Source organism: Malus sylvestris (assembly GCF_916048215.2).
Source record: "Malus sylvestris chromosome 4 unlocalized genomic scaffold, drMalSylv7.2 SUPER_4_unloc_9, whole genome shotgun sequence".
Lineage (NCBI taxonomy): Eukaryota > Viridiplantae > Streptophyta > Magnoliopsida > Rosales > Rosaceae > Malus > Malus sylvestris.
In genome coordinates this window covers 1-15,472 of record NW_025920901.1, presented here as the reverse complement: position 1 = coordinate 15,472, position 15,472 = coordinate 1, and the positions used below count along the sequence as shown (strand labels likewise).

Genomic DNA, 15,472 nt, shown 5'->3' with positions numbered 1-15,472 from the left:
CCGGATCCCATCAGAACTCCGAAGTTAAGCGAGTTTGGGCGAGAGTAGTACTAGGATGGGTGACCTCCTGGGAAGTCCTCGTGTTGCATCCCCCCCACCTCTTTTTTAATTTTCGTAGTTATTGTTAGCGGCTTATTTATTAATTATATTTTTTGAATTTTCGAGGGACGGTCGTGATGAACATTTATTTATGAATTTCGTGCGATCGTTGGGGGGCGGTGTGATTTTCACACGCGTAAAGGTTACGGCCAAAGAAATGGTTATATACAATTACAAGTCATAGAATAACGGATGCGATCATACCAACTCACATGCACCGGATCCCATCAGAACTCCGAAGTTAAGCGAGTTTGGGCGAGAGTAGTACTAGGATGGGTGACCTCCTGGGAAGTCCTCGTGTTGCATCCCCCCCACCTCTTTTTTAATTTTCGTAGTTATTGTTAGCGGCTTATTTATTAATTATATTTTTTGAATTTTCGAGGGACGGTCGTGATGAACATTTATTTATGAATTTCGTGCGATCGTTGGGGGGGCGGTGTGATTTTCACACGCGTAAAGGTTACGGCCAAAGAAATGGTTATATACAATTACAAGTCATAGAATAACGGATGCGATCATACCAACTCACATGCACCGGATCCCATCAGAACTCCGAAGTTAAGCGAGTTTGGGCGAGAGTAGTACTAGGATGGGTGACCTCCTGGGAAGTCCTCGTGTTGCATCCCCCCCACCTCTTTTTTAATTTTCGTAGTTATTGTTAGCGGCTTATTTATTAATTATATTTTTTGAATTTTCGAGGGACGGTCGTGATGAACATTTATTTATGAATTTCGTGCGATCGTTGGGGGGCGGTGTGATTTTCACACGCGTAAAGGTTACGGCCAAAGAAATGGTTATATACAATTACAAGTCATAGAATAACGGATGCGATCATACCAACTCACATGCACCGGATCCCATCAGAACTCCGAAGTTAAGCGAGTTTGGGCGAGAGTAGTACTAGGATGGGTGACCTCCTGGGAAGTCCTCGTGTTGCATCCCCCCCACCTCTTTTTTAATTTTCGTAGTTATTGTTAGCGGCTTATTTATTAATTATATTTTTTGAATTTTCGAGGGACGGTCGTGATGAACATTTATTTATGAATTTCGTGCGATCGTTGGGGGGCGGTGTGATTTTCACACGCGTAAAGGTTACGGCCAAAGAAATGGTTATATACAATTACAAGTCATAGAATAACGGATGCGATCATACCAACTCACATGCACCGGATCCCATCAGAACTCCGAAGTTAAGCGAGTTTGGGCGAGAGTAGTACTAGGATGGGTGACCTCCTGGGAAGTCCTCGTGTTGCATCCCCCCCACCTCTTTTTTAATTTTCGTAGTTATTGTTAGCGGCTTATTTATTAATTATATTTTTTGAATTTTCGAGGGACGGTCGTGATGAACATTTATTTATGAATTTCGTGCGATCGTTGGGGGGCGGTGTGATTTTCACACGCGTAAAGGTTACGGCCAAAGAAATGGTTATATACAATTACAAGTCATAGAATAACGGATGCGATCATACCAACTCACATGCACCGGATCCCATCAGAACTCCGAAGTTAAGCGAGTTTGGGCGAGAGTAGTACTAGGATGGGTGACCTCCTGGGAAGTCCTCGTGTTGCATCCCCCCCACCTCTTTTTTAATTTTCGTAGTTATTGTTAGCGGCTTATTTATTAATTATATTTTTTGAATTTTCGAGGGACGGTCGTGATGAACATTTATTTATGAATTTCGTGCGATCGTTGGGGGGCGGTGTGATTTTCACACGCGTAAAGGTTACGGCCAAAGAAATGGTTATATACAATTACAAGTCATAGAATAACGGATGCGATCATACCAACTCACATGCACCGGATCCCATCAGAACTCCGAAGTTAAGCGAGTTTGGGCGAGAGTAGTACTAGGATGGGTGACCTCCTGGGAAGTCCTCGTGTTGCATCCCCCCCACCTCTTTTTAATTTTCGTAGTTATTGTTAGCGGCTTATTTATTAATTATATTTTTTGAATTTTCGAGGGACGGTCGTGATGAACATTTATTTATGAATTTCGTGCGATCGTTGGGGGGCGGTGTGATTTTCACACGCGTAAAGGTTACGGCCAAAGAAATGGTTATATACAATTACAAGTCATAGAATAACGGATGCGATCATACCAACTCACATGCACCGGATCCCATCAGAACTCCGAAGTTAAGCGAGTTTGGGCGAGAGTAGTACTAGGATGGGTGACCTCCTGGGAAGTCCTCGTGTTGCATCCCCCCCACCTCTTTTTTAATTTTCGTAGTTATTGTTAGCGGCTTATTTATTAATTATATTTTTTGAATTTTCGAGGGACGGTCGTGATGAACATTTATTTATGAATTTCGTGCGATCGTTGGGGGGCGGTGTGATTTTCACACGCGTAAAGGTTACGGCCAAAGAAATGGTTATATACAATTACAAGTCATAGAATAACGGATGCGATCATACCAACTCACATGCACCGGATCCCATCAGAACTCCGAAGTTAAGCGAGTTTGGGCGAGAGTAGTACTAGGATGGGTGACCTCCTGGGAAGTCCTCGTGTTGCATCCCCCCCACCTCTTTTTTAATTTTCGTAGTTATTGTTAGCGGCTTATTTATTAATTATATTTTTTGAATTTTCGAGGGACGGTCGTGATGAACATTTATTTATGAATTTCGTGCGATCGTTGGGGGGCGGTGTGATTTTCACACGCGTAAAGGTTACGGCCAAAGAAATGGTTATATACAATTACAAGTCATAGAATAACGGATGCGATCATACCAACTCACATGCACCGGATCCCATCAGAACTCCGAAGTTAAGCGAGTTTGGGCGAGAGTAGTACTAGGATGGGTGACCTCCTGGGAAGTCCTCGTGTTGCATCCCCCCCACCTCTTTTTTAATTTTCGTAGTTATTGTTAGCGGCTTATTTATTAATTATATTTTTTGAATTTTCGAGGGACGGTCGTGATGAACATTTATTTATGAATTTCGTGCGATCGTTGGGGGGCGGTGTGATTTTCACACGCGTAAAGGTTACGGCCAAAGAAATGGTTATATACAATTACAAGTCATAGAATAACGGATGCGATCATACCAACTCACATGCACCGGATCCCATCAGAACTCCGAAGTTAAGCGAGTTTGGGCGAGAGTAGTACTAGGATGGGTGACCTCCTGGGAAGTCCTCGTGTTGCATCCCCCCCACCTCTTTTTTAATTTTCGTAGTTATTGTTAGCGGCTTATTTATTAATTATATTTTTTGAATTTTCGAGGGACGGTCGTGATGAACATTTATTTATGAATTTCGTGCGATCGTTGGGGGGCGGTGTGATTTTCACACGCGTAAAGGTTACGGCCAAAGAAATGGTTATATACAATTACAAGTCATAGAATAACGGATGCGATCATACCAACTCACATGCACCGGATCCCATCAGAACTCCGAAGTTAAGCGAGTTTGGGCGAGAGTAGTACTAGGATGGGTGACCTCCTGGGAAGTCCTCGTGTTGCATCCCCCCCACCTCTTTTTTAATTTTCGTAGTTATTGTTAGCGGCTTATTTATTAATTATATTTTTTGAATTTTCGAGGGACGGTCGTGATGAACATTTATTTATGAATTTCGTGCGATCGTTGGGGGGCGGTGTGATTTTCACACGCGTAAAGGTTACGGCCAAAGAAATGGTTATATACAATTACAAGTCATAGAATAACGGATGCGATCATACCAACTCACATGCACCGGATCCCATCAGAACTCCGAAGTTAAGCGAGTTTGGGCGAGAGTAGTACTAGGATGGGTGACCTCCTGGGAAGTCCTCGTGTTGCATCCCCCCCACCTCTTTTTTAATTTTCGTAGTTATTGTTAGCGGCTTATTTATTAATTATATTTTTTGAATTTTCGAGGGACGGTCGTGATGAACATTTATTTATGAATTTCGTGCGATCGTTGGGGGGCGGTGTGATTTTCACACGCGTAAAGGTTACGGCCAAAGAAATGGTTATATACAATTACAAGTCATAGAATAACGGATGCGATCATACCAACTCACATGCACCGGATCCCATCAGAACTCCGAAGTTAAGCGAGTTTGGGCGAGAGTAGTACTAGGATGGGTGACCTCCTGGGAAGTCCTCGTGTTGCATCCCCCCCACCTCTTTTTTAATTTTCGTAGTTATTGTTAGCGGCTTATTTATTAATTATATTTTTTGAATTTTCGAGGGACGGTCGTGATGAACATTTATTTATGAATTTCGTGCGATCGTTGGGGGGCGGTGTGATTTTCACACGCGTAAAGGTTACGGCCAAAGAAATGGTTATATACAATTACAAGTCATAGAATAACGGATGCGATCATACCAACTCACATGCACCGGATCCCATCAGAACTCCGAAGTTAAGCGAGTTTGGGCGAGAGTAGTACTAGGATGGGTGACCTCCTGGGAAGTCCTCGTGTTGCATCCCCCCCACCTCTTTTTTAATTTTCGTAGTTATTGTTAGCGGCTTATTTATTAATTATATTTTTTGAATTTTCGAGGGACGGTCGTGATGAACATTTATTTATGAATTTCGTGCGATCGTTGGGGGGCGGTGTGATTTTCACACGCGTAAAGGTTACGGCCAAAGAAATGGTTATATACAATTACAAGTCATAGAATAACGGATGCGATCATACCAACTCACATGCACCGGATCCCATCAGAACTCCGAAGTTAAGCGAGTTTGGGCGAGAGTAGTACTAGGATGGGTGACCTCCTGGGAAGTCCTCGTGTTGCATCCCCCCCACCTCTTTTTTAATTTTCGTAGTTATTGTTAGCGGCTTATTTATTAATTATATTTTTTGAATTTTCGAGGGACGGTCGTGATGAACATTTATTTATGAATTTCGTGCGATCGTTGGGGGGCGGTGTGATTTTCACACGCGTAAAGGTTACGGCCAAAGAAATGGTTATATACAATTACAAGTCATAGAATAACGGATGCGATCATACCAACTCACATGCACCGGATCCCATCAGAACTCCGAAGTTAAGCGAGTTTGGGCGAGAGTAGTACTAGGATGGGTGACCTCCTGGGAAGTCCTCGTGTTGCATCCCCCCCACCTCTTTTTTAATTTTCGTAGTTATTGTTAGCGGCTTATTTATTAATTATATTTTTTGAATTTTCGAGGGACGGTCGTGATGAACATTTATTTATGAATTTCGTGCGATCGTTGGGGGGCGGTGTGATTTTCACACGCGTAAAGGTTACGGCCAAAGAAATGGTTATATACAATTACAAGTCATAGAATAACGGATGCGATCATACCAACTCACATGCACCGGATCCCATCAGAACTCCGAAGTTAAGCGAGTTTGGGCGAGAGTAGTACTAGGATGGGTGACCTCCTGGGAAGTCCTCGTGTTGCATCCCCCCCACCTCTTTTTTAATTTTCGTAGTTATTGTTAGCGGCTTATTTATTAATTATATTTTTTGAATTTTCGAGGGACGGTCGTGATGAACATTTATTTATGAATTTCGTGCGATCGTTGGGGGGCGGTGTGATTTTCACACGCGTAAAGGTTACGGCCAAAGAAATGGTTATATACAATTACAAGTCATAGAATAACGGATGCGATCATACCAACTCACATGCACCGGATCCCATCAGAACTCCGAAGTTAAGCGAGTTTGGGCGAGAGTAGTACTAGGATGGGTGACCTCCTGGGAAGTCCTCGTGTTGCATCCCCCCCACCTCTTTTTTAATTTTCGTAGTTATTGTTAGCGGCTTATTTATTAATTATATTTTTTGAATTTTCGAGGGACGGTCGTGATGAACATTTATTTATGAATTTCGTGCGATCGTTGGGGGGCGGTGTGATTTTCACACGCGTAAAGGTTACGGCCAAAGAAATGGTTATATACAATTACAAGTCATAGAATAACGGATGCGATCATACCAACTCACATGCACCGGATCCCATCAGAACTCCGAAGTTAAGCGAGTTTGGGCGAGAGTAGTACTAGGATGGGTGACCTCCTGGGAAGTCCTCGTGTTGCATCCCCCCCACCTCTTTTTTAATTTTCGTAGTTATTGTTAGCGGCTTATTTATTAATTATATTTTTTGAATTTTCGAGGGACGGTCGTGATGAACATTTATTTATGAATTTCGTGCGATCGTTGGGGGGCGGTGTGATTTTCACACGCGTAAAGGTTACGGCCAAAGAAATGGTTATATACAATTACAAGTCATAGAATAACGGATGCGATCATACCAACTCACATGCACCGGATCCCATCAGAACTCCGAAGTTAAGCGAGTTTGGGCGAGAGTAGTACTAGGATGGGTGACCTCCTGGGAAGTCCTCGTGTTGCATCCCCCCCACCTCTTTTTTAATTTTCGTAGTTATTGTTAGCGGCTTATTTATTAATTATATTTTTTGAATTTTCGAGGGACGGTCGTGATGAACATTTATTTATGAATTTCGTGCGATCGTTGGGGGGCGGTGTGATTTTCACACGCGTAAAGGTTACGGCCAAAGAAATGGTTATATACAATTACAAGTCATAGAATAACGGATGCGATCATACCAACTCACATGCACCGGATCCCATCAGAACTCCGAAGTTAAGCGAGTTTGGGCGAGAGTAGTACTAGGATGGGTGACCTCCTGGGAAGTCCTCGTGTTGCATCCCCCCCACCTCTTTTTTAATTTTCGTAGTTATTGTTAGCGGCTTATTTATTAATTATATTTTTTGAATTTTCGAGGGACGGTCGTGATGAACATTTATTTATGAATTTCGTGCGATCGTTGGGGGGCGGTGTGATTTTCACACGCGTAAAGGTTACGGCCAAAGAAATGGTTATATACAATTACAAGTCATAGAATAACGGATGCGATCATACCAACTCACATGCACCGGATCCCATCAGAACTCCGAAGTTAAGCGAGTTTGGGCGAGAGTAGTACTAGGATGGGTGACCTCCTGGGAAGTCCTCGTGTTGCATCCCCCCCACCTCTTTTTTAATTTTCGTAGTTATTGTTAGCGGCTTATTTATTAATTATATTTTTTGAATTTTCGAGGGACGGTCGTGATGAACATTTATTTATGAATTTCGTGCGATCGTTGGGGGGCGGTGTGATTTTCACACGCGTAAAGGTTACGGCCAAAGAAATGGTTATATACAATTACAAGTCATAGAATAACGGATGCGATCATACCAACTCACATGCACCGGATCCCATCAGAACTCCGAAGTTAAGCGAGTTTGGGCGAGAGTAGTACTAGGATGGGTGACCTCCTGGGAAGTCCTCGTGTTGCATCCCCCCCACCTCTTTTTTAATTTTCGTAGTTATTGTTAGCGGCTTATTTATTAATTATATTTTTTGAATTTTCGAGGGACGGTCGTGATGAACATTTATTTATGAATTTCGTGCGATCGTTGGGGGGCGGTGTGATTTTCACACGCGTAAAGGTTACGGCCAAAGAAATGGTTATATACAATTACAAGTCATAGAATAACGGATGCGATCATACCAACTCACATGCACCGGATCCCATCAGAACTCCGAAGTTAAGCGAGTTTGGGCGAGAGTAGTACTAGGATGGGTGACCTCCTGGGAAGTCCTCGTGTTGCATCCCCCCCACCTCTTTTTTAATTTTCGTAGTTATTGTTAGCGGCTTATTTATTAATTATATTTTTTGAATTTTCGAGGGACGGTCGTGATGAACATTTATTTATGAATTTCGTGCGATCGTTGGGGGGCGGTGTGATTTTCACACGCGTAAAGGTTACGGCCAAAGAAATGGTTATATACAATTACAAGTCATAGAATAACGGATGCGATCATACCAACTCACATGCACCGGATCCCATCAGAACTCCGAAGTTAAGCGAGTTTGGGCGAGAGTAGTACTAGGATGGGTGACCTCCTGGGAAGTCCTCGTGTTGCATCCCCCCCACCTCTTTTTTAATTTTCGTAGTTATTGTTAGCGGCTTATTTATTAATTATATTTTTTGAATTTTCGAGGGACGGTCGTGATGAACATTTATTTATGAATTTCGTGCGATCGTTGGGGGGCGGTGTGATTTTCACACGCGTAAAGGTTACGGCCAAAGAAATGGTTATATACAATTACAAATCATAGAATAACGGATGCGATCATACCAACTCACATGCACCGGATCCCATCAGAACTCCGAAGTTAAGCGAGTTTGGGCGAGAGTAGTACTAGGATGGGTGACCTCCTGGGAAGTCCTCGTGTTGCATCCCCCCCACCTCTTTTTTAATTTTCGTAGTTATTGTTAGCGGCTTATTTATTAATTATATTTTTTGAATTTTCGAGGGACGGTCGTGATGAACATTTATTTATGAATTTCGTGCGATCGTTGGGGGGCGGTGTGATTTTCACACGCGTAAAGGTTACGGCCAAAGAAATGGTTATATACAATTACAAGTCATAGAATAACGGATGCGATCATACCAACTCACATGCACCGGATCCCATCAGAACTCCGAAGTTAAGCGAGTTTGGGCGAGAGTAGTACTAGGATGGGTGACCTCCTGGGAAGTCCTCGTGTTGCATCCCCCCCACCTCTTTTTTAATTTTCGTAGTTATTGTTAGCGGCTTATTTATTAATTATATTTTTTGAATTTTCGAGGGACGGTCGTGATGAACATTTATTTATGAATTTCGTGCGATCGTTGGGGGGCGGTGTGATTTTCACACGCGTAAAGGTTACGGCCAAAGAAATGGTTATATACAATTACAAGTCATAGAATAACGGATGCGATCATACCAACTCACATGCACCGGATCCCATCAGAACTCCGAAGTTAAGCGAGTTTGGGCGAGAGTAGTACTAGGATGGGTGACCTCCTGGGAAGTCCTCGTGTTGCATCCCCCCCACCTCTTTTTTAATTTTCGTAGTTATTGTTAGCGGCTTATTTATTAATTATATTTTTTGAATTTTCGAGGGACGGTCGTGATGAACATTTATTTATGAATTTCGTGCGATCGTTGGGGGGCGGTGTGATTTTCACACGCGTAAAGGTTACGGCCAAAGAAATGGTTATATACAATTACAAGTCATAGAATAACGGATGCGATCATACCAACTCACATGCACCGGATCCCATCAGAACTCCGAAGTTAAGCGAGTTTGGGCGAGAGTAGTACTAGGATGGGTGACCTCCTGGGAAGTCCTCGTGTTGCATCCCCCCCACCTCTTTTTTAATTTTCGTAGTTATTGTTAGCGGCTTATTTATTAATTATATTTTTTGAATTTTCGAGGGACGGTCGTGATGAACATTTATTTATGAATTTCGTGCGATCGTTGGGGGGCGGTGTGATTTTCACACGCGTAAAGGTTACGGCCAAAGAAATGGTTATATACAATTACAAGTCATAGAATAACGGATGCGATCATACCAACTCACATGCACCGGATCCCATCAGAACTCCGAAGTTAAGCGAGTTTGGGCGAGAGTAGTACTAGGATGGGTGACCTCCTGGGAAGTCCTCGTGTTGCATCCCCCCCACCTCTTTTTTAATTTTCGTAGTTATTGTTAGCGGCTTATTTATTAATTATATTTTTTGAATTTTCGAGGGACGGTCGTGATGAACATTTATTTATGAATTTCGTGCGATCGTTGGGGGGCGGTGTGATTTTCACACGCGTAAAGGTTACGGCCAAAGAAATGGTTATATACAATTACAAGTCATAGAATAACGGATGCGATCATACCAACTCACATGCACCGGATCCCATCAGAACTCCGAAGTTAAGCGAGTTTGGGCGAGAGTAGTACTAGGATGGGTGACCTCCTGGGAAGTCCTCGTGTTGCATCCCCCCCACCTCTTTTTTAATTTTCGTAGTTATTGTTAGCGGCTTATTTATTAATTATATTTTTTGAATTTTCGAGGGACGGTCGTGATGAACATTTATTTATGAATTTCGTGCGATCGTTGGGGGGCGGTGTGATTTTCACACGCGTAAAGGTTACGGCCAAAGAAATGGTTATATACAATTACAAGTCATAGAATAACGGATGCGATCATACCAACTCACATGCACCGGATCCCATCAGAACTCCGAAGTTAAGCGAGTTTGGGCGAGAGTAGTACTAGGATGGGTGACCTCCTGGGAAGTCCTCGTGTTGCATCCCCCCCACCTCTTTTTTAATTTTCGTAGTTATTGTTAGCGGCTTATTTATTAATTATATTTTTTGAATTTTCGAGGGACGGTCGTGATGAACATTTATTTATGAATTTCGTGCGATCGTTGGGGGGCGGTGTGATTTTCACACGCGTAAAGGTTACGGCCAAAGAAATGGTTATATACAATTACAAGTCATAGAATAACGGATGCGATCATACCAACTCACATGCACCGGATCCCATCAGAACTCCGAAGTTAAGCGAGTTTGGGCGAGAGTAGTACTAGGATGGGTGACCTCCTGGGAAGTCCTCGTGTTGCATCCCCCCCACCTCTTTTTTAATTTTCGTAGTTATTGTTAGCGGCTTATTTATTAATTATATTTTTTGAATTTTCGAGGGACGGTCGTGATGAACATTTATTTATGAATTTCGTGCGATCGTTGGGGGGCGGTGTGATTTTCACACGCGTAAAGGTTACGGCCAAAGAAATGGTTATATACAATTACAAGTCATAGAATAACGGATGCGATCATACCAACTCACATGCACCGGATCCCATCAGAACTCCGAAGTTAAGCGAGTTTGGGCGAGAGTAGTACTAGGATGGGTGACCTCCTGGGAAGTCCTCGTGTTGCATCCCCCCCACCTCTTTTTTAATTTTCGTAGTTATTGTTAGCGGCTTATTTATTAATTATATTTTTTGAATTTTCGAGGGACGGTCGTGATGAACATTTATTTATGAATTTCGTGCGATCGTTGGGGGGCGGTGTGATTTTCACACGCGTAAAGGTTACGGCCAAAGAAATGGTTATATACAATTACAAGTCATAGAATAACGGATGCGATCATACCAACTCACATGCACCGGATCCCATCAGAACTCCGAAGTTAAGCGAGTTTGGGCGAGAGTAGTACTAGGATGGGTGACCTCCTGGGAAGTCCTCGTGTTGCATCCCCCCCACCTCTTTTTTAATTTTCGTAGTTATTGTTAGCGGCTTATTTATTAATTATATTTTTTGAATTTTCGAGGGACGGTCGTGATGAACATTTATTTATGAATTTCGTGCGATCGTTGGGGGGCGGTGTGATTTTCACACGCGTAAAGGTTACGGCCAAAGAAATGGTTATATACAATTACAAGTCATAGAATAACGGATGCGATCATACCAACTCACATGCACCGGATCCCATCAGAACTCCGAAGTTAAGCGAGTTTGGGCGAGAGTAGTACTAGGATGGGTGACCTCCTGGGAAGTCCTCGTGTTGCATCCCCCCCACCTCTTTTTTAATTTTCGTAGTTATTGTTAGCGGCTTATTTATTAATTATATTTTTTGAATTTTCGAGGGACGGTCGTGATGAACATTTATTTATGAATTTCGTGCGATCGTTGGGGGGCGGTGTGATTTTCACACGCGTAAAGGTTACGGCCAAAGAAATGGTTATATACAATTACAAGTCATAGAATAACGGATGCGATCATACCAACTCACATGCACCGGATCCCATCAGAACTCCGAAGTTAAGCGAGTTTGGGCGAGAGTAGTACTAGGATGGGTGACCTCCTGGGAAGTCCTCGTGTTGCATCCCCCCCACCTCTTTTTTAATTTTCGTAGTTATTGTTAGCGGCTTATTTATTAATTATATTTTTTGAATTTTCGAGGGACGGTCGTGATGAACATTTATTTATGAATTTCGTGCGATCGTTGGGGGGCGGTGTGATTTTCACACGCGTAAAGGTTACGGCCAAAGAAATGGTTATATACAATTACAAGTCATAGAATAACGGATGCGATCATACCAACTCACATGCACCGGATCCCATCAGAACTCCGAAGTTAAGCGAGTTTGGGCGAGAGTAGTACTAGGATGGGTGACCTCCTGGGAAGTCCTCGTGTTGCATCCCCCCCACCTCTTTTTTAATTTTCGTAGTTATTGTTAGCGGCTTATTTATTAATTATATTTTTTGAATTTTCGAGGGACGGTCGTGATGAACATTTATTTATGAATTTCGTGCGATCGTTGGGGGGCGGTGTGATTTTCACACGCGTAAAGGTTACGGCCAAAGAAATGGTTATATACAATTACAAGTCATAGAATAACGGATGCGATCATACCAACTCACATGCACCGGATCCCATCAGAACTCCGAAGTTAAGCGAGTTTGGGCGAGAGTAGTACTAGGATGGGTGACCTCCTGGGAAGTCCTCGTGTTGCATCCCCCCCACCTCTTTTTTAATTTTCGTAGTTATTGTTAGCGGCTTATTTATTAATTATATTTTTTGAATTTTCGAGGGACGGTCGTGATGAACATTTATTTATGAATTTCGTGCGATCGTTGGGGGGCGGTGTGATTTTCACACGCGTAAAGGTTACGGCCAAAGAAATGGTTATATACAATTACAAGTCATAGAATAACGGATGCGATCATACCAACTCACATGCACCGGATCCCATCAGAACTCCGAAGTTAAGCGAGTTTGGGCGAGAGTAGTACTAGGATGGGTGACCTCCTGGGAAGTCCTCGTGTTGCATCCCCCCCACCTCTTTTTTAATTTTCGTAGTTATTGTTAGCGGCTTATTTATTAATTATATTTTTTGAATTTTCGAGGGACGGTCGTGATGAACATTTATTTATGAATTTCGTGCGATCGTTGGGGGGCGGTGTGATTTTCACACGCGTAAAGGTTACGGCCAAAGAAATGGTTATATACAATTACAAGTCATAGAATAACGGATGCGATCATACCAACTCACATGCACCGGATCCCATCAGAACTCCGAAGTTAAGCGAGTTTGGGCGAGAGTAGTACTAGGATGGGTGACCTCCTGGGAAGTCCTCGTGTTGCATCCCCCCCACCTCTTTTTTAATTTTCGTAGTTATTGTTAGCGGCTTATTTATTAATTATATTTTTTGAATTTTCGAGGGACGGTCGTGATGAACATTTATTTATGAATTTCGTGCGATCGTTGGGGGGCGGTGTGATTTTCACACGCGTAAAGGTTACGGCCAAAGAAATGGTTATATACAATTACAAGTCATAGAATAACGGATGCGATCATACCAACTCACATGCACCGGATCCCATCAGAACTCCGAAGTTAAGCGAGTTTGGGCGAGAGTAGTACTAGGATGGGTGACCTCCTGGGAAGTCCTCGTGTTGCATCCCCCCCACCTCTTTTTTAATTTTCGTAGTTATTGTTAGCGGCTTATTTATTAATTATATTTTTTGAATTTTCGAGGGACGGTCGTGATGAACATTTATTTATGAATTTCGTGCGATCGTTGGGGGGCGGTGTGATTTTCACACGCGTAAAGGTTACGGCCAAAGAAATGGTTATATACAATTACAAGTCATAGAATAACGGATGCGATCATACCAACTCACATGCACCGGATCCCATCAGAACTCCGAAGTTAAGCGAGTTTGGGCGAGAGTAGTACTAGGATGGGTGACCTCCTGGGAAGTCCTCGTGTTGCATCCCCCCCACCTCTTTTTTAATTTTCGTAGTTATTGTTAGCGGCTTATTTATTAATTATATTTTTTGAATTTTCGAGGGACGGTCGTGATGAACATTTATTTATGAATTTCGTGCGATCGTTGGGGGGGCGGTGTGATTTTCACACGCGTAAAGGTTACGGCCAAAGAAATGGTTATATACAATTACAAGTCATAGAATAACGGATGCGATCATACCAACTCACATGCACCGGATCCCATCAGAACTCCGAAGTTAAGCGAGTTTGGGCGAGAGTAGTACTAGGATGGGTGACCTCCTGGGAAGTCCTCGTGTTGCATCCCCCCCCACCTCTTTTTTAATTTTCGTAGTTATTGGTTAGCGGCTTATTTATTAATTATATTTTTTGAATTTTCGAGGGACGGTCGTGATGAACATTTATTTATGAATTTCGTGCGATCGTTGGGGGGCGGTGTGATTTTCACACGCGTAAAGGTTACGGCCAAAGAAATGGTTATATACAATTACAAGTCATAGAATAACGGATGCGATCATACCAACTCACATGCACCGGATCCCATCAGAACTCCGAAGTTAAGCGAGTTTGGGCGAGAGTAGTACTAGGATGGGTGACCTCCTGGGAAGTCCTCGTGTTGCATCCCCCCCACCTCTTTTTTAATTTTCGTAGTTATTGTTAGCGGCTTATTTATTAATTATATTTTTTGAATTTTCGAGGGACGGTCGTGATGAACATTTATTTATGAATTTCGTGCGATCGTTGGGGGGCGGTGTGATTTTCACACGCGTAAAGGTTACGGCCAAAGAAATGGTTATATACAATTACAAGTCATAGAATAACGGATGCGATCATACCAACTCACATGCACCGGATCCCATCAGAACTCCGAAGTTAAGCGAGTTTGGGCGAGAGTAGTACTAGGATGGGTGACCTCCTGGGAAGTCCTCGTGTTGCATCCCCCCCCACCTCTTTTTTAATTTTCGTAGTTATTGTTAGCGGCTTATTTATTAATTATATTTTTTGAATTTTCGAGGGACGGTCGTGATGAACATTTATTTATGAATTTCGTGCGATCGTTGGGGGGCGGTGTGATTTTCACACGCGTAAAGGTTACGGCCAAAGAAATGGTTATATACAATTACAAGTCATAGAATAACGGATGCGATCATACCAACTCACATGCACCGGATCCCATCAGAACTCCGAAGTTAAGCGAGTTTGGGCGAGAGTAGTACTAGGATGGGTGACCTCCTGGGAAGTCCTCGTGTTGCATCCCCCCCACCTCTTTTTTAATTTTCGTAGTTATTGTTAGCGGCTTATTTATTAATTATATTTTTTGAATTTTCGAGGGACGGTCGTGATGAACATTTATTTATGAATTTCGTGCGATCGTTGGGGGGCGGTGTGATTTTCACACGCGTAAAGGTTACGGCCAAAGAAATGGTTATATACAATTACAAGTCATAGAATAACGGATGCGATCATACCAACTCACATGCACCGGATCCCATCAGAACTCCGAAGTTAAGCGAGTTTGGGCGAGAGTAGTACTAGGATGGGTGACCTCCTGGGAAGTCCTCGTGTTGCATCCCCCCCACCTCTTTTTTAATTTTCGTAGTTATTGTTAGCGGCTTATTTATTAATTATATTTTTTGAATTTTCGAGGGACGGTCGTGATGAACATTTATTTATGAATTTCGTGCGATCGTTGGGGGGGCGGTGTGATTTTCACACGCGTAAAGGTTACGGCCAAAGAAATGGTTATATACAATTACAAGTCATAGAATAACGGATGCGATC

The 15,472-nt window shown here is 42.7% G+C and overlaps 48 non-coding genes and 1 pseudogene across 48 annotated transcripts; all 49 read left to right on the top strand.

Moving 5' to 3' along the window:
- Nucleotides 1–92, top strand: LOC126613554 (5S ribosomal RNA; annotated as a pseudogene; the record flags this gene model as incomplete).
- Nucleotides 93–289: 197 nt separating this feature from the next.
- Nucleotides 290–408, top strand: LOC126613553 (5S ribosomal RNA). The gene has a single exon (XR_007620088.1). It is a non-coding gene; the product is annotated as a 5S ribosomal RNA (ribosomal RNA).
- Nucleotides 409–606: 198 nt separating this feature from the next.
- On the top strand, nt 607–725 carry LOC126613552 (5S ribosomal RNA). Its single transcript, XR_007620087.1, has one exon. It is a non-coding gene; the product is annotated as a 5S ribosomal RNA (ribosomal RNA).
- Nucleotides 726–922: 197 nt separating this feature from the next.
- Nucleotides 923–1,041, top strand: LOC126613551 (5S ribosomal RNA). The gene has a single exon (XR_007620086.1). It is a non-coding gene; the product is annotated as a 5S ribosomal RNA (ribosomal RNA).
- A 197-nt stretch (nt 1,042–1,238) lies between these two features.
- LOC126613549 (5S ribosomal RNA) lies at nt 1,239–1,357 on the top strand. The gene has a single exon (XR_007620084.1). It is a non-coding gene; the product is annotated as a 5S ribosomal RNA (ribosomal RNA).
- A 197-nt stretch (nt 1,358–1,554) lies between these two features.
- On the top strand, nt 1,555–1,673 carry LOC126613548 (5S ribosomal RNA). Its single transcript, XR_007620083.1, has one exon. It is a non-coding gene; the product is annotated as a 5S ribosomal RNA (ribosomal RNA).
- Nucleotides 1,674–1,870: 197 nt separating this feature from the next.
- LOC126613547 (5S ribosomal RNA) lies at nt 1,871–1,989 on the top strand. The gene has a single exon (XR_007620082.1). It is a non-coding gene; the product is annotated as a 5S ribosomal RNA (ribosomal RNA).
- A 196-nt stretch (nt 1,990–2,185) lies between these two features.
- On the top strand, nt 2,186–2,304 carry LOC126613546 (5S ribosomal RNA). Its single transcript, XR_007620081.1, has one exon. It is a non-coding gene; the product is annotated as a 5S ribosomal RNA (ribosomal RNA).
- A 197-nt stretch (nt 2,305–2,501) lies between these two features.
- Nucleotides 2,502–2,620, top strand: LOC126613545 (5S ribosomal RNA). Its single transcript, XR_007620080.1, has one exon. It is a non-coding gene; the product is annotated as a 5S ribosomal RNA (ribosomal RNA).
- Nucleotides 2,621–2,817: 197 nt separating this feature from the next.
- On the top strand, nt 2,818–2,936 carry LOC126613544 (5S ribosomal RNA). The gene has a single exon (XR_007620079.1). It is a non-coding gene; the product is annotated as a 5S ribosomal RNA (ribosomal RNA).
- Nucleotides 2,937–3,133: 197 nt separating this feature from the next.
- On the top strand, nt 3,134–3,252 carry LOC126613543 (5S ribosomal RNA). Its single transcript, XR_007620078.1, has one exon. It is a non-coding gene; the product is annotated as a 5S ribosomal RNA (ribosomal RNA).
- Nucleotides 3,253–3,449: 197 nt separating this feature from the next.
- Nucleotides 3,450–3,568, top strand: LOC126613542 (5S ribosomal RNA). The gene has a single exon (XR_007620077.1). It is a non-coding gene; the product is annotated as a 5S ribosomal RNA (ribosomal RNA).
- Nucleotides 3,569–3,765: 197 nt separating this feature from the next.
- Nucleotides 3,766–3,884, top strand: LOC126613541 (5S ribosomal RNA). The gene has a single exon (XR_007620076.1). It is a non-coding gene; the product is annotated as a 5S ribosomal RNA (ribosomal RNA).
- Nucleotides 3,885–4,081: 197 nt separating this feature from the next.
- Nucleotides 4,082–4,200, top strand: LOC126613540 (5S ribosomal RNA). The gene has a single exon (XR_007620075.1). It is a non-coding gene; the product is annotated as a 5S ribosomal RNA (ribosomal RNA).
- Nucleotides 4,201–4,397: 197 nt separating this feature from the next.
- On the top strand, nt 4,398–4,516 carry LOC126613538 (5S ribosomal RNA). Its single transcript, XR_007620073.1, has one exon. It is a non-coding gene; the product is annotated as a 5S ribosomal RNA (ribosomal RNA).
- Nucleotides 4,517–4,713: 197 nt separating this feature from the next.
- On the top strand, nt 4,714–4,832 carry LOC126613537 (5S ribosomal RNA). The gene has a single exon (XR_007620072.1). It is a non-coding gene; the product is annotated as a 5S ribosomal RNA (ribosomal RNA).
- Nucleotides 4,833–5,029: 197 nt separating this feature from the next.
- On the top strand, nt 5,030–5,148 carry LOC126613536 (5S ribosomal RNA). Its single transcript, XR_007620071.1, has one exon. It is a non-coding gene; the product is annotated as a 5S ribosomal RNA (ribosomal RNA).
- A 197-nt stretch (nt 5,149–5,345) lies between these two features.
- LOC126613535 (5S ribosomal RNA) lies at nt 5,346–5,464 on the top strand. Its single transcript, XR_007620070.1, has one exon. It is a non-coding gene; the product is annotated as a 5S ribosomal RNA (ribosomal RNA).
- Nucleotides 5,465–5,661: 197 nt separating this feature from the next.
- On the top strand, nt 5,662–5,780 carry LOC126613534 (5S ribosomal RNA). Its single transcript, XR_007620069.1, has one exon. It is a non-coding gene; the product is annotated as a 5S ribosomal RNA (ribosomal RNA).
- Nucleotides 5,781–5,977: 197 nt separating this feature from the next.
- Nucleotides 5,978–6,096, top strand: LOC126613533 (5S ribosomal RNA). Its single transcript, XR_007620068.1, has one exon. It is a non-coding gene; the product is annotated as a 5S ribosomal RNA (ribosomal RNA).
- Nucleotides 6,097–6,293: 197 nt separating this feature from the next.
- Nucleotides 6,294–6,412, top strand: LOC126613532 (5S ribosomal RNA). Its single transcript, XR_007620067.1, has one exon. It is a non-coding gene; the product is annotated as a 5S ribosomal RNA (ribosomal RNA).
- A 197-nt stretch (nt 6,413–6,609) lies between these two features.
- LOC126613531 (5S ribosomal RNA) lies at nt 6,610–6,728 on the top strand. The gene has a single exon (XR_007620066.1). It is a non-coding gene; the product is annotated as a 5S ribosomal RNA (ribosomal RNA).
- Nucleotides 6,729–6,925: 197 nt separating this feature from the next.
- Nucleotides 6,926–7,044, top strand: LOC126613530 (5S ribosomal RNA). Its single transcript, XR_007620065.1, has one exon. It is a non-coding gene; the product is annotated as a 5S ribosomal RNA (ribosomal RNA).
- Nucleotides 7,045–7,241: 197 nt separating this feature from the next.
- On the top strand, nt 7,242–7,360 carry LOC126613529 (5S ribosomal RNA). The gene has a single exon (XR_007620064.1). It is a non-coding gene; the product is annotated as a 5S ribosomal RNA (ribosomal RNA).
- Nucleotides 7,361–7,557: 197 nt separating this feature from the next.
- LOC126613527 (5S ribosomal RNA) lies at nt 7,558–7,676 on the top strand. The gene has a single exon (XR_007620062.1). It is a non-coding gene; the product is annotated as a 5S ribosomal RNA (ribosomal RNA).
- A 197-nt stretch (nt 7,677–7,873) lies between these two features.
- Nucleotides 7,874–7,992, top strand: LOC126613526 (5S ribosomal RNA). Its single transcript, XR_007620061.1, has one exon. It is a non-coding gene; the product is annotated as a 5S ribosomal RNA (ribosomal RNA).
- Nucleotides 7,993–8,189: 197 nt separating this feature from the next.
- Nucleotides 8,190–8,308, top strand: LOC126613525 (5S ribosomal RNA). Its single transcript, XR_007620060.1, has one exon. It is a non-coding gene; the product is annotated as a 5S ribosomal RNA (ribosomal RNA).
- Nucleotides 8,309–8,505: 197 nt separating this feature from the next.
- LOC126613524 (5S ribosomal RNA) lies at nt 8,506–8,624 on the top strand. The gene has a single exon (XR_007620059.1). It is a non-coding gene; the product is annotated as a 5S ribosomal RNA (ribosomal RNA).
- A 197-nt stretch (nt 8,625–8,821) lies between these two features.
- Nucleotides 8,822–8,940, top strand: LOC126613523 (5S ribosomal RNA). Its single transcript, XR_007620058.1, has one exon. It is a non-coding gene; the product is annotated as a 5S ribosomal RNA (ribosomal RNA).
- Nucleotides 8,941–9,137: 197 nt separating this feature from the next.
- Nucleotides 9,138–9,256, top strand: LOC126613522 (5S ribosomal RNA). Its single transcript, XR_007620057.1, has one exon. It is a non-coding gene; the product is annotated as a 5S ribosomal RNA (ribosomal RNA).
- Nucleotides 9,257–9,453: 197 nt separating this feature from the next.
- LOC126613521 (5S ribosomal RNA) lies at nt 9,454–9,572 on the top strand. The gene has a single exon (XR_007620056.1). It is a non-coding gene; the product is annotated as a 5S ribosomal RNA (ribosomal RNA).
- A 197-nt stretch (nt 9,573–9,769) lies between these two features.
- On the top strand, nt 9,770–9,888 carry LOC126613520 (5S ribosomal RNA). The gene has a single exon (XR_007620055.1). It is a non-coding gene; the product is annotated as a 5S ribosomal RNA (ribosomal RNA).
- Nucleotides 9,889–10,085: 197 nt separating this feature from the next.
- LOC126613519 (5S ribosomal RNA) lies at nt 10,086–10,204 on the top strand. The gene has a single exon (XR_007620054.1). It is a non-coding gene; the product is annotated as a 5S ribosomal RNA (ribosomal RNA).
- Nucleotides 10,205–10,401: 197 nt separating this feature from the next.
- LOC126613518 (5S ribosomal RNA) lies at nt 10,402–10,520 on the top strand. Its single transcript, XR_007620053.1, has one exon. It is a non-coding gene; the product is annotated as a 5S ribosomal RNA (ribosomal RNA).
- A 197-nt stretch (nt 10,521–10,717) lies between these two features.
- LOC126613516 (5S ribosomal RNA) lies at nt 10,718–10,836 on the top strand. Its single transcript, XR_007620051.1, has one exon. It is a non-coding gene; the product is annotated as a 5S ribosomal RNA (ribosomal RNA).
- Nucleotides 10,837–11,033: 197 nt separating this feature from the next.
- Nucleotides 11,034–11,152, top strand: LOC126613515 (5S ribosomal RNA). Its single transcript, XR_007620050.1, has one exon. It is a non-coding gene; the product is annotated as a 5S ribosomal RNA (ribosomal RNA).
- Nucleotides 11,153–11,349: 197 nt separating this feature from the next.
- Nucleotides 11,350–11,468, top strand: LOC126613514 (5S ribosomal RNA). Its single transcript, XR_007620049.1, has one exon. It is a non-coding gene; the product is annotated as a 5S ribosomal RNA (ribosomal RNA).
- Nucleotides 11,469–11,665: 197 nt separating this feature from the next.
- On the top strand, nt 11,666–11,784 carry LOC126613513 (5S ribosomal RNA). Its single transcript, XR_007620048.1, has one exon. It is a non-coding gene; the product is annotated as a 5S ribosomal RNA (ribosomal RNA).
- Nucleotides 11,785–11,981: 197 nt separating this feature from the next.
- LOC126613512 (5S ribosomal RNA) lies at nt 11,982–12,100 on the top strand. The gene has a single exon (XR_007620047.1). It is a non-coding gene; the product is annotated as a 5S ribosomal RNA (ribosomal RNA).
- Nucleotides 12,101–12,297: 197 nt separating this feature from the next.
- On the top strand, nt 12,298–12,416 carry LOC126613511 (5S ribosomal RNA). Its single transcript, XR_007620046.1, has one exon. It is a non-coding gene; the product is annotated as a 5S ribosomal RNA (ribosomal RNA).
- A 197-nt stretch (nt 12,417–12,613) lies between these two features.
- LOC126613510 (5S ribosomal RNA) lies at nt 12,614–12,732 on the top strand. Its single transcript, XR_007620045.1, has one exon. It is a non-coding gene; the product is annotated as a 5S ribosomal RNA (ribosomal RNA).
- Nucleotides 12,733–12,929: 197 nt separating this feature from the next.
- On the top strand, nt 12,930–13,048 carry LOC126613509 (5S ribosomal RNA). The gene has a single exon (XR_007620044.1). It is a non-coding gene; the product is annotated as a 5S ribosomal RNA (ribosomal RNA).
- Nucleotides 13,049–13,245: 197 nt separating this feature from the next.
- LOC126613508 (5S ribosomal RNA) lies at nt 13,246–13,364 on the top strand. Its single transcript, XR_007620043.1, has one exon. It is a non-coding gene; the product is annotated as a 5S ribosomal RNA (ribosomal RNA).
- Nucleotides 13,365–13,561: 197 nt separating this feature from the next.
- LOC126613506 (5S ribosomal RNA) lies at nt 13,562–13,680 on the top strand. The gene has a single exon (XR_007620042.1). It is a non-coding gene; the product is annotated as a 5S ribosomal RNA (ribosomal RNA).
- A 198-nt stretch (nt 13,681–13,878) lies between these two features.
- Nucleotides 13,879–13,997, top strand: LOC126613550 (5S ribosomal RNA). The gene has a single exon (XR_007620085.1). It is a non-coding gene; the product is annotated as a 5S ribosomal RNA (ribosomal RNA).
- Nucleotides 13,998–14,196: 199 nt separating this feature from the next.
- LOC126613539 (5S ribosomal RNA) lies at nt 14,197–14,315 on the top strand. Its single transcript, XR_007620074.1, has one exon. It is a non-coding gene; the product is annotated as a 5S ribosomal RNA (ribosomal RNA).
- A 197-nt stretch (nt 14,316–14,512) lies between these two features.
- On the top strand, nt 14,513–14,631 carry LOC126613528 (5S ribosomal RNA). Its single transcript, XR_007620063.1, has one exon. It is a non-coding gene; the product is annotated as a 5S ribosomal RNA (ribosomal RNA).
- Nucleotides 14,632–14,829: 198 nt separating this feature from the next.
- LOC126613517 (5S ribosomal RNA) lies at nt 14,830–14,948 on the top strand. The gene has a single exon (XR_007620052.1). It is a non-coding gene; the product is annotated as a 5S ribosomal RNA (ribosomal RNA).
- A 197-nt stretch (nt 14,949–15,145) lies between these two features.
- On the top strand, nt 15,146–15,264 carry LOC126613505 (5S ribosomal RNA). The gene has a single exon (XR_007620041.1). It is a non-coding gene; the product is annotated as a 5S ribosomal RNA (ribosomal RNA).
- The last annotated feature ends 208 nt before the right edge of the window (nt 15,265–15,472 follow it).